The following is a 12,606-nucleotide window of genomic DNA, read 5'->3' as shown; positions in this document are numbered from 1 at the left end:
TTTTCACGTGGGATCGTCTGAGACCAGCCACCCGGACAGCTGACGTAACTGTGGGTTTCCACAACCAAAGACTTTCTGCACAAACTGTCAGAAACCGTCTTGGTAAAGCTCACCTGCATGCTCGTCGTCCTCAACATGGTCTTGACCTGACTAAAGTTTGGCGTTGTAACTGACTTCAGTCAGCAAATGCTCAAATTCGAAGGCCACTGGCACGCTGGCGAAGTGTGACCTTCACAGATGTATCCAGGTTCCAAATGTACCGGGCAGATGGCAGACAGTGTGTATGGCGTCATGTGGGTGAGTGGTTTGCTGGTATCAACTTTGTGAACAGAGTACCCCATGGTGGCGGTGGGGTTATGTTATGGGCAGGCATAAGCTACGGACAATGAACACAATACCATTTTATCAATGGCAATTTATATGTCACCCATTGTTTGGGATGCTCTGGATTGACGTGTACAACAGCGTGTTCCAGGTCCCGCCAATATCCAGCAACTTCACACAGCCATTAAAGAGGAGTAATACCACAGGCAACAATCAACAGCCTGATCAACTCTATGCAAAGGAGATGTGTCACACTGCATGAGGCAGGCAGAATGGTGGTCACACCAGATACCGACTGGTTTTCTGATCCACGACCCTGCTTCTTTTTTTTTAAAGGTATGTGCTCAATAGATGCATATTTAAATTCTCAGTTGTGAAATCCATAGATTAGGACCTAATTAATTTATTTCAATTGAATAAAATAAATTATTTCAGGAACATCTTTGAAATTGCTGCATACATTGCATTCAGAAAGTATTCAGGCCCGTTGACTTTTTCCACATTTTGTTCCCCACCAATCAATCTACACACAATACCCCATAATGACAAAGCAAAAACTGGATTTTAGAAACTGAAATATGACATTTACATAATTATTCAGACATTTTACTCAGTACTTGGTTGAAGCACCTTTGGTAGTGATTACAGCCTTGAGTCTTCTTGGGTGTGACGCTGCAAGCTCAGCACACCTGTATTTGGGGAGTTTCTCACATTCTTCTCTGCAGATCCTCTCAAGCTCTTTCAGGTTGGAACGGGGAATGTCACTGCACAGCTATTTTCAGGTCTCTCCAGAGATGTTTGATGGAGTTCAAGTCCGGGCTTTGGCTGGGCCACTCAAGGACCTTCAGAGACTTGTCCCGAAGCCACTCCTGCATTTGTCTTGGCTGTGTGCTTAGGGTCGTTGCCCTGTTGGAAGGTGAACCTGAATGCCAGTCTGAGGTCCTGAGCCCTCTGGAAAAGGTTTTCAGCAAGGATCTCTATACTTTGCTCCGTTCATCTTTCCCTCGATCCTGACTAGTCTCCCAGTCCCTGCCACTAAAAAACATCACCACCATGCTTCACCGTAGGGATGGTGCCAGGTTTCCTCCAGACGTGACGCTTGGCATTCAGGCCAAAGAGTTCAATCTTGGTTTCATCAGACCAGAGAATATCGTTTCTCATGATCTGAGAGTATTTTAGTTGCCTTTTGGCAAACTCCAAGTGGGCTGTCATGTGCCTTTTACTGAGGAGTGGCTTCCCTCTGGACACTACCACAAAGGCCTGATTGGTGGAGTGCTGCAGAGATGGTTGTTCTTCTGGAAGGTTCTACCACAGAGGAACTGTGGAGCTCCGTCAGAGTGACCATGGGGTTCTTGGTCACCTCCCTGACATCAAATCAAATGTATTTATATAGCCCTTCGTACATCAGCTGATATCTCAAAGTGCTGTACAGAAACCCAGCCTAAAACCCCAAACAGCAAGCAATGCAGGTGTAGAAGCACGGCATTGGCCCTTCTCCCCCGATTGCTCAGTTTGGCCTGGGGGCCAGCTCTAGGAAGGCTCTTGATGGTTCCAAACTTCTTCTATTTAAGAATTATGGAGGCAACTGTGTTCCTGGGGACTTTCAATGCTGCAGAAATATTTTGGTACCCTTCCCCAGATCTGTGCCTCGACAAAATCCTGTCTCGGAGCTCTAAGGACAATTCCTTCGACCTAATGGCTTGGTTCTTGCTCTGACATGCAACTGTGGGACCTTATAGGTGTGTGCCTTTCCAAATCATGTCCAATAAATTGAATTTACCCCAGGTGGACTCCAATCAAGTTGTAGAAACATCTCAAGAATGATCAATAGAAACAGGATGCAACTGAGCTCAATTTCGAGTCTCATAGCAAAGGGTCTGAATACTTATGTATTCATTAGGTATCTGTTTAAATTTTTTTTTTTGCAAACACTTCAAAAAAACTGTTTTTGCTTTGTCATTATGGGGTAGTGTGTAGGTTGCTGATTTTTTTTAATCGATTTTTTTCGTTTTAGATGACTGTAATGTAATAAAATGTGGAAAAAGTCAAGGGGTCTGAATACTTTCCAAATGCACTGTATAATGTTTCAATTTTTGTTCAGTGTAGTTTAATTGGTAAAGAGCTTTGATGTTAATTAAAAAGTGTAAAAACATCTAATAATTAACATGATCCAATCTCGTCCATGCACCTCTACCAAGATCTATGACATCCTGGCTTTTATCGCTACCATGAAACTTAGTTTATAAACACTCCTGAAAAGCCTTGGAATCTCTCTGTGTGTCACGCCCTGGTCTAAGTATTTTGTGTTTTTCTTCATGTATTGGGTCAGGCCAGGGTGTGACATGGAGTTTTTGTATTGTGGTGTGTTTTGTCTTGGGGTTTTGGTGTGTATGTATTTGGGATTGTAGCTAGTGGGGTTATCTAGCAAAGTCTATGGCTGTCTGGAGTGGTTCTCAATCAGAGGCAGGTGCTTATCGCTGTCTCTGATTGGGAACCATATTTAGGCAGCCATATTCTTTGAGTTTGTTGTGGGTGATTGTCCTTAGTGTCCTTCCTATCTTTGTTAGTTTTCACAAGTATAGGCTGTTTCGGTTTTCGTTTCGTTATTTACATTCTTTGTTTTGTAGTGTTTGTGTTACTTCGTGTTTACGTTATTCATTAAACATGGATCGCAATCTACACGCTGCATTTTGGTCCGACTCTCCTTCACCACACTTAGAAAACCGTTACACTGTGCTTGTGCAGTGATGAAAACCACAAGGGGCCACAGCGGCAGACACATTCCAATGACAGAGACATAGAGGGAGTGTGAACCAAAAGTCTATGGTGTGAGCCATGGGGTTTGTGGGCCAGACAGTTCTCAGAGACATGCTCTTCTTGAGTGACAGATTCTAGGCTTTTTTCAGATGTCTAAGAAGTCTGTTCTTTCCTTTCCTTTCCTCAGCTCCTCTCGTTTCCTTCATTTTACTAATCTGGAAGGACTGACCAACCACTAATGGGAAACATCTGCTATATTGCCTTCACCTGTCAAGTCTTTTTCAATCAGTACAGATGAAGGGGAGACAAGGAGAGTATGGATTTTAAAGTAATACAGATAGAGCCTGGCCTAGATTGTTCAAAGGACCAGAGACAAAACACAGGCGAGAACAGCCATCTGTTACCTCAGCCTGCTTACCTCGCCTTACCTGTCATGGGAAAACAACAAATTGGACGTGGTGACCCTGCTGAGGACACATAATGGAGGGCACTTAGGGGAGGATAAATTGTTGGTGCTTTGTGAACGTTCATGCATTAGAAATGAGTGTCAGAACATTTAGTGAAAGCCTGAACTGAACAATCTCATACTTCAAAAGGACAGTTGTGGGTCTTTATTAAGTTGTATCTATCAGGGCACAAGGTGTGACCCAGATGCAGACATAGGAGGCAGATGGTTGGAGTCCTAGATGTTTATTAATCCAAAAAGGGGTAGGCAAGAGAATGGTCATGGACAGGCAAAAGGTCAAAACCAGTTCAGAGTCCAAAGAGGTAGAGTGGCAGGCAGGCTCGAGGTCAAAACCGGGAGGATTAGCAAAAAGAATGGAAAAGGCAGGAGCACAGGAAAAACATGCTGGTTGACTTGGACATACAAGATGAACTGGCACAGAGAGTCAGGAAACAGGGATAAATACACTAGAGAAAACAAGCGACACCTGGAGTGGGTAGAGACAATCACAAGGACAGGTGAAACTGATCAGGGTGTGACAGTATCCTTCAGGGAATTGTCTTGTGCTCATTGGCGTCTGCCTATCACTTAACCTGTTCTGGGCAGCACTTCAGAAGTGTGTTTGTAGTTCTCCCTAGTCCCAATCATTAGCAGGCAGCCAACGCTCGTCTCCTCCTAACATTGGGAAAACACTACCGGACCAATAAAAGGAGCAGACAAGTGCTTATTATGTCAGGGTCTGTTTGACAAATGCCCTGCAAACATTGACACAAATTAAGTTATGAGTGTTGGGGTTTTAAAGTGCTATCTTTATCAGTTTAAGTGGTTCCAAGGGCAGATAATGTTTCAGAGAAATAAAAGGGCATGGCACTCATAGAGAACAACCAGTCAAACAAAGAGAGAAATAGTAGTGTGCTCCAAAGTTGAACTTCCTTCCCTTTAAATTGGTCTTGCAACAACCACACTCTGTTTCCCCTATACTAATTTAGCAGTGCCGGGCCGCTGCTGCTAAATCGTTGCTGCCAAACCCAAAAATATTATCAAAATATGTATTTATTTTGTGTTTGTGTGTGGGGGGGGGGGGGGTAATTTTCATGGTGGTAAAACTTTCCAGTGTAAACTTAAATGACTAAAACCAGATATAATGTATTTTAAAAATATATATATAATGGAGCTATATATTTGAGAACTAACAACCACCAAAATAAAATAAAACTAGACAGTCAGGGAGATTTTTTTTTTTTTAAATGGCATGGCATGGGGTCCCCATTGATTTTGTTATAATGTTTGAGTCACTCAGATAGCATAAGAACACAGCATAAGGCACGGCAAAATGAGTAGATTTGCTTCAAAACTGATTTTTTTCTCTGAGCCCCATGACAAAATGTGTAGAACTGCAGGAAATTGACTTTAAAAGAGCAACAACTTAAAAAAAGGAGGGTCTCTAACATGTTCCGTTGTAGACCACGCCATTGGCCTGACTGCCTACCCGCCTGTGATGGTGGTGGAGGTGTAAACTAATAAATACTCGATTTACCTGAACAGACCTGGAAGCAGGTTACACATGTGCACATCACACACACACACACACACACACGCATAATCTATGGGTACAGAGAGCGAGAGCTGGAGCCAGAGACGGTGCACAACGGGAAGAGGCTCTGTGGGAAACAGATTGGAACACAGGCTGATCAGATCAGGGCTTTTAAAGAGGCTCACAGAACACCACACACAGGGCTTAAACAGAAAGACTAACCATACAGATAACACATACACAGGAATACAATTACATTAAATATACAGACACACACACACACACACACAGGAGAGAGGGAGTGAGTGACCAAACTTTGATCAGGGTCTATAGGGTACTATGTAGGGAATAGGGTGCCATTTGTGACACATCCTAGGAGACCATCAGGGGGTAGAGCTTATTGAGTAAATTCATTAGTTTGCCCTCTGACACTCTTGCTGTACCGGGCTGGCATCGCCCTGGCCTGTTTGTTACAGTGCCTTAATTACACATTTATACACATGCAGGCAGCCAGACACACAAACATGCATGCATGCACACACAAATTGGACATAATCAAACAAGTATACTATTATTTGTGTGTAAATGTACCGTAACTGAATTCACATCAAATACATTTTCCAAAAGCCTGAGTAGTTTATACAGTATACTGTGATGAAGTTGACTTTGTGGGTAGGTCGTTCACCTTATACGACAGATAGACAGGCAGAAACACAAAAAATATCACTCCAAGCAGTTGCTCTGTTGTTGCTACATAAACACACCTTTACTTCCAGGAATCCTGGCTGTGTCTGTTATTGAAACATGGCCGCTTTTTTCTATGAACATCAAGCAACAACATGAAAGACTGAGTACATAGTGCTAAAAATCCAATATGGATTTTAAAAGGCTATTTGTGTATTGCAACGCTGCACTGGGCCTTTCAATCAAACATAAAGGGTAGGTCACCCTAGGAAAGTCTGGGTAAGTCCCAAATGGCACCCTTTTCCCTTTTATAGTGCACTACTTTGACCAAATGTAGAGCAATATATAAGGAATAAGGTGCCACTTGGGAAGCAGAGACAGTTTAGCTGGACAGTTTGGCTGGATAGATGTCATTTATAATGGAAAACAATCTGTTCGATTTAATTGTGATTTGTTGTTGCAAACATATTGCTCACAGTATTCCTGCTGCAGAGAGACGACAGAGAGTATGTGTAAATGATTTTTGATCAGTCATGGAAATAAAAGTGCTGAAAACACTTGGCTACCTATTTAAAAAGAAGATGGAGAACAAGCTATAGGATGAAATGTTTTGGTGCAGATACAGCAGACTAGCACTAGCTAACACTTCCTGTAGCAAATATTATTTAGAGTCAACAATATAACATTATCCAAAATAATATTGCAATATGTAACTGTATAGATTTCCCCCCCATCACTACAGTTCATATGCCTACAGCTCTGCACCAAACGTAGGCCAAAGGATGGCAGATGGCGATATTGGGTAGTTTCATCTTACCGTCCAAAGGGAATGCATGCAGCCGGCTATACACACGTATCCCCCGTGGACCAGTTTGTACATAAAACCTTTTCCATTCAGGCTGCAAAGGTATTGATTTCCTCCTTAACTCAGTTTAATGCAGAGAAGCCGAAAAGAAAGGGGGAAAATAAGTGTACTTTCTTTATGAAACACCATTTTCCACCACCATGCTAAAGTAACTAATGCCTAGCAATGCTAGTCCCGGATATTTTCCCTGTTTTTTTCTGCCTAAATCGAGTTATGGAGGAAATCGACAACTTTGCAGCCTGAATGGAGATTGTTTCATATACAAACCGGTCCACGGGGATACAAGTGTATAGTCGGCTGTATGCATTCCCTTTGGACCGTTAAAATAAAACAACTCAATTTTGCCTTCTCCCGGCCTTTGGGCTACACCAAATAGTGCCCTTCGATATGACTAAATTCATGATGATATCAGTACATCTAACTCTATATGCTTTATTCAATCCTAATTGTGTGAAATAGATCCTTATTTTAATCCAACTTGACAACCATAATTTGCAGCAACAAGGCACACAAAACAAAACCCAAAAGTACAAGAGCACTTGAACAATTGAAAAAAAGGGGATAACGTTCAGTATTGTCAAGCTATCAGTTCTGACACGGGTAAGGAAACAGATAGGAGAAGCAACAGTCTCAAACTAACTCATCATCATGGCTGAAACCAATGATGTGAGGTTGCTACTGAGGAAAAGAGGGCGTAGGGAGTGGAAAACCCTTCTGTCAATGTTACAAGCACTGAGGGAAATACCTCCACCACCTACAGTAGCCGTCATGGTCATGCAGTTTGTTGCTAGCCTGAGCTCAGCCTGTTGGCCCCTCCCTGGCTGCAAATCCCCTGGTCAATACTGTCATGTTAAACATATCTGTCCACTAAACAGCAGGGATATCACCATACATCTGACAGACAGTACATGCCTTTAACTACCAGTCAAACGTTTGGACACATCTACTTAAAAAAACAACTGGGAATAGATGTTTTGGAAGCAAGACTGACACACACACACCCCCTTCCCTCTGTTTTCCACAAAGGCCCAAAGAGCTGTTGATACTGTATGGTTTCCCCTCAGCAGCTTGCTCTTTGCATATGTGATCATCCAGTGTTAAAGTAGTTCTACAGCAGCCTGGGGGCTCCCAAGTGGTGCAGCGGTCTAAGGCACTGCATATCAGTGCTAGAGTCATCACTACAAACCCTGGTTCGATTCCAGGCTGTATCACAACCAGCCGTGATTGGGAGTCCCATAGGGTGGAGCACAACTGGCCCAGCGTCGTTAGGGTTTGTCCGGGGTAGGCAGTCATTGTAAATAAAAATGAGTTCTTAACTGACTTGCCTAGTTAAATAAAGGTTAAATAAAACAAATATTTAACAAATCCTGCCTATTGTATCTACACACTCAGCACTACAGGAAGTAAATATAAACGTAGAGAAACAAGTGATGCTTGTGTTGCAAACACACAGGCACTAAAGCAAACATGTTGCAGCTTCCTGAAATACACACCAATGAACACAAACCATTCATTTGGAAATGAGGATCTCAGTGGCCAATGCTACCAATACAGAACAGAGGCCTACAGATGCCAGAACTAAATTTGATCATCCTGTTATTGCTGCACAGCAGGAAATGCAAACTTGTAGTGTATTTGAGGTTTAAAAGCTTATAAAGTTTGTCATTTCCACTTTAAAATGTCAGACTTTATTTGCCCTAACAAAAAATGTATCAACCCCTATAAAAAAATGGCCATTCTTTACAATCCACATTCTCTGTTGCTGCAGGATAATTTTCCTGCTGTAGCAAACTGCCTCAAATTAAGATCCTACATACTGAGAGAGCGAGAGAAAGAGTGAGAGTTCAATAACAGACTTATACATTCAAAATGTCATGCAAATTACAGGGTGCATTTGAGATTTGAATAAGGCAAGCTAACAAACTGACTCTGCTGTGTGTGTACCGTTGTTGTTAAACCCCCCACAGAACCTGTAGTGCTACTGCTGCCTACACCTCACATCTCCCACTCAGCCAACACAAACCAAATCAGACACAAACACACACACACACACTGTGATGACAGTGAATGTAATGAGCTGTATCAGACACTCCTCTCCCGGCAGATCAATCATAGGCTATATTGGTAATAAGGCCTAATGAGCAGCAGCACAGTAGTTACGATTTGATGTGTTGTTGTGTTGTGGTGGGTAGGACTAGTAAACAATGCCTGTATATTGGTCAATTATGGACTCATTGATTGATAATCTAGTGCACAGCCTTATATAGAATTATATAGCCAGAAATTTATTTTGCTGTTGTATTGTGGGTAGTATACAACGACTGTATCAAAGACTCAAAAACGTAATAAATTACTGTTTTGCTGATGAATACCCTGCTAAGTGCCCAGCCACTCGTGTAATGTGGAAATATGGCCTTGTGGGAACCCTAAACCTATAAAGTTGTGTAGTAATTATTTGAGTATTATTATTATTTCTTGCTGATATGAAATATACTTTTCTTATGTTTCCAAAACCGTGTCGCAAGCCATGCATTTTAATGTTTAGAGCAGGGGTGTCAAACTAATTTTGCCCTGAGGTCCACATTCTGGAGGTCTGGATGGACGCACTGAAAATTGGTTATACTTCCTTACTGTCAAAATTTGCTACAAAATTATTTCTTTTCGATTCTACCTGACTGTCTAGCTTTCATGTCGGTGATTATTAGCAAGCTGGACACAGTCAATAAACTATATGAATGTAGGTCCTACACCCCTAGTTTAGAGCAAGCATCAGAGCGCTTAACAAAATCCCCAGCCAGAAGATATGATCATCAATAAGCGCTACGGTAGTTAGCGTATATGAATGGGCTAGGACATTGACAGAAAATGCATAGGAAGGACACATGATTCCTTTTTTGGGGTGGGGCTTGCCTGTTTGGCATGTTATTTTGGCATTAATACATGTCACGTATCAGTTTGCAAACAATGTATATAAAAAATATATATATATATCACCAAGTTAATAAAGCCACATGTAAGCATGGTTTCCTTTTTGTTTTCTTGAGTAACGCAGCTCCAACATGCAGGTGTTTCAGCCTAGCTCAGAGCTTTCTGTGGTGGTGGGGCAAGCCAGCAGAAAAAAGTTGTGCCGTGATTGGCCCAGTGTTCTGTCACTCATGGGGACACTATGTCACTGCCAAGTCTAAGGGCAGAGCAAATACATTCTAGCCCCTTGGGTGCTGCCATAGAGTTACATTAGAAGTTCCCATCTAAGAAGGCATTTTGAACGGTCATCCAACTCGGAATTGTAAATCCAGCCTGTTTTCTAGCTATGACCTAAAGATCAATGACGTCATCATGATTCGATCATGTTTTTTCCCGAGTTTCCAGTTGTTTTGAAAGCACAATAAATCCAGAGAATATCAGACTTTGATGACAAAATTTGCCCACAAAGGACGCCACCTTCCTGTCAAGTGAGCACAGCACAACAAGGTGACTCCAAAAATGTAGTGTATGATGCTGCATAAATTATGTAATATGCCAGGGAGTTATGTATACTGTAGCTAAGAAAGTAATACTGTATGTTATGTAGTAAGATGTTAGTAGCCCATGTACCTCACCCTAATAATTTGGTCTATTTAACCCTCTTAATTTCACCTACTGTTCTGACATGGTGGTGCGCATGTAGCCTATAATCCGTTTTAGAGAAATGTAATCATTGAATATTGTAAGAGTTCTCATTGTTTGCTTATATGCCCCTTGTATTTATCCTACAGTTCTGACTTGGTGTACAGGGAGAACACTGTAAGAACGGACCATGTTCGGAATTCTGTCGCTGTACATTTGAAAAGTGCTAAACACATATTATATTGCCTCTTATCCGCTTGTCGTCCCCTTATGCCATAGCTTGTACATCTCAATTGTCATTAGAAACCACATTTGTTTAAGCAAGTCAGCCACATCAGCTATGTTTTCTTTAAAGGCTATGATACTAAATTAATTGTTTTGCTGCCATACAATGCTCTGCTGATAGTCAGGTGTAGCAGTGGTAAGATGTCAGGACTGCTGTTGGGACAGCTTTACGTAGGCCGTTTGTGGGCACCATTTGTCACCGTTATAGTGCAATTCATGTATTGTTTAGTGTTGTGTAGTGGCTTTGATGGCATGCTTCCCACTTGTTTTTTTGTGGTTGTTGCCCCACCAAGATTTACATGCTAAAATCGCCACCGGGAAGGACAGTATGCTGCTTTAGCATTCAGAACATTCTATATTACCTTGATATGCCAAAATTGTGAGTGCACAAATGGCTTTATCTATTGCAATAATCGTAGCTCGTAACATACAAATCAATTGAATGTCAAGACGCTACTACATTGTAACAAATTGTCATTGTAACATGACGTTCGTCCGCATGTAAACTTGTCTTGACATTTCAGACAGAGAGAGAATAAAAGTGTGAAGAACAGACTACAGTATAGGCAACATGTACAGTGCATGCGAACATAGGTATACAGTAGGTAGCCTAATGCATGAATCCAGGTTCTTTTGTTCCAAATGCTGCAATAGCCTACACAATTGACCATACTCTAAGCCCGTACAAGAGTAGGAAAGCTATGACAGGCTTATGACATTGTGGGGTAAACAAATGTGTCCAATGGTATTTCAAAAAGTTTCACTCACCGAAACAATCACCGGAATAAGCAGTACGCCTGGACCTATATGTTTTGGAGAGCCCTCGAGCACAAGATTGATGTCCCAGCTGGAACCGTCGGTATTGTGACAGTGACACAGCGTTCAATCACTAACATAAAAGCCAAATAATATTGGCTACAACTGAAAATTACTTTATGTCGGACAACCGCTTTTATAAATCCAACATGAAACACGCCCGTATCATTCCACACACACGCGTTGTCCCCTATATTGTGCGCTGAAATTTGTCCCATCGTTCACACCCAATGATCTATATATACACCAGTTGAATCTCAGGGGGCGCGGTTTTGAACCCACCGCGCCCACATCTTGGCACTCCCACACCTTGCAAAGAAATGCATTTATTCAAGTATATATTTTTTTGCCACGATTATTCTATTGTAGATACCATAATTCATACGTTTGAATTACATTAAGTGAGATAACCATAAAACAATGTATGCAAACATTGTCCTTAAAGTATACTTTTTAGAAAGTTATAATGTTACTGTCCACACTACAACAACAAAATACTTAAATACATGTAATTTTGTCCTTGAAAAATGTTTTATTGAAATACTGTAGAATTCCATTAATTCCAATAGAGGACTGCTTCTGCTGGGGAGTTTCAATATGGCCGATTGGTGCATCTCACTGTCCAATGCATAGCATTAGAGATCCAGGGTTTATGTACATTGTTGCTCACACACTCTCTTCCGCAATTAACCTAACACAACAAGCGTAAAATAAACGCCTGAAACTACACTGAACAAGAATATAAAAGCAACATGTAAAGTGCTGGTCCCATGTTTCATGAGCTGAAATACAATATTTTTCATATGCACATAAAATGGTTATTTCTCTCAAATATTGTGCACAAATTTGTTCCTTTGTCAAGATAATCCATCCACCTGAAAGGTGTGGCATATTAAGAAACAGGTGCACCTTGTGCTGGGGACAAATAAAGGTAACTCTAAAATGTGCAGTTGTGTTACACAACACAATGCCACAGATGTCTCAATTTTTGATGGAACATGCAATTGGCATGCTGACTGCAGGAATGTCCACCAGAGCTGTTGCCAGAGAATTGAATGTTAATTTCTCTGTCATAAACTGTCATAAACCTCCAACGTCGTTTTAGAGAATTTGGCAGTGCATCCAACCAGCCTCACAACTGCAGCCCAGGACCTCCACATCAGGGAGGAGTGATTGGCTGGGCTGGCTCCCAAGTCCGTGGACCTACATGTATGATCTCCCAAGCTGCAACCCAGTCATGTGAACTCCATATATTCAATTGACCGATTTCCTAATATGAACTGTAATTCA

The 12,606-nt window shown here is 41.6% G+C and overlaps 1 protein-coding gene across 2 annotated transcripts in view; it reads right to left on the bottom strand.

Annotated features, from left to right (window-relative positions):
- The window catches only part of LOC109891854 (calcium/calmodulin-dependent protein kinase kinase 1), a 141,083-nt gene extending 129,557 nt beyond the window's left edge, over window positions 1-11,526 (bottom strand). For both annotated transcript variants that reach the window (XM_031826997.1, XM_031826998.1), the window contains exon 1: window positions 11,269-11,526. The gene's annotated coding sequence lies outside the window, so the exon portion shown is untranslated. The remainder of the gene's footprint in view (window positions 1-11,268) is intronic.
- Between the last annotated feature and the right edge of the window lie 1,080 nt (window positions 11,527-12,606).

The sequence above is a fragment of the Oncorhynchus kisutch genome, linkage group LG6 (assembly GCF_002021735.2).
Source record: "Oncorhynchus kisutch isolate 150728-3 linkage group LG6, Okis_V2, whole genome shotgun sequence".
NCBI classification, from domain to species: Eukaryota; Metazoa; Chordata; class Actinopteri; order Salmoniformes; family Salmonidae; genus Oncorhynchus; species Oncorhynchus kisutch.
The sequence above is the reverse complement of the archived record's forward strand: the minus strand, read 5'-3'. Positions and strand labels throughout refer to the sequence as shown.